This window comes from Priapulus caudatus, unplaced genomic scaffold (assembly GCF_000485595.1).
Source record: "Priapulus caudatus unplaced genomic scaffold, Priapulus_caudatus-5.0.1 Scaffold1038, whole genome shotgun sequence".
NCBI lineage: Eukaryota > Metazoa > Priapulida > Priapulimorpha > Priapulimorphida > Priapulidae > Priapulus > Priapulus caudatus.
The window spans coordinates 101669-101913 of NW_014578099.1; positions in this window are offsets into that span (position 1 = coordinate 101669).

The following is a 245-nucleotide window of genomic DNA, read 5'->3' on the forward strand; positions in this document are numbered from 1 at the left end:
AACAAACTGCATGCAGCGCCCCCTTCGTACTCCTTGCTTCGTTGCTTCGTACAACTCTGAGAACAATATATATATACAATATATACATATAATACATACATACAATATGATACATACAATATAATACAATATAATATAATACATATAATATAATATAATATAATATAATATAATATAATATAATATAATATAATATAATATAATATAATATAATATAATATAATATAATATAATATAATATAATA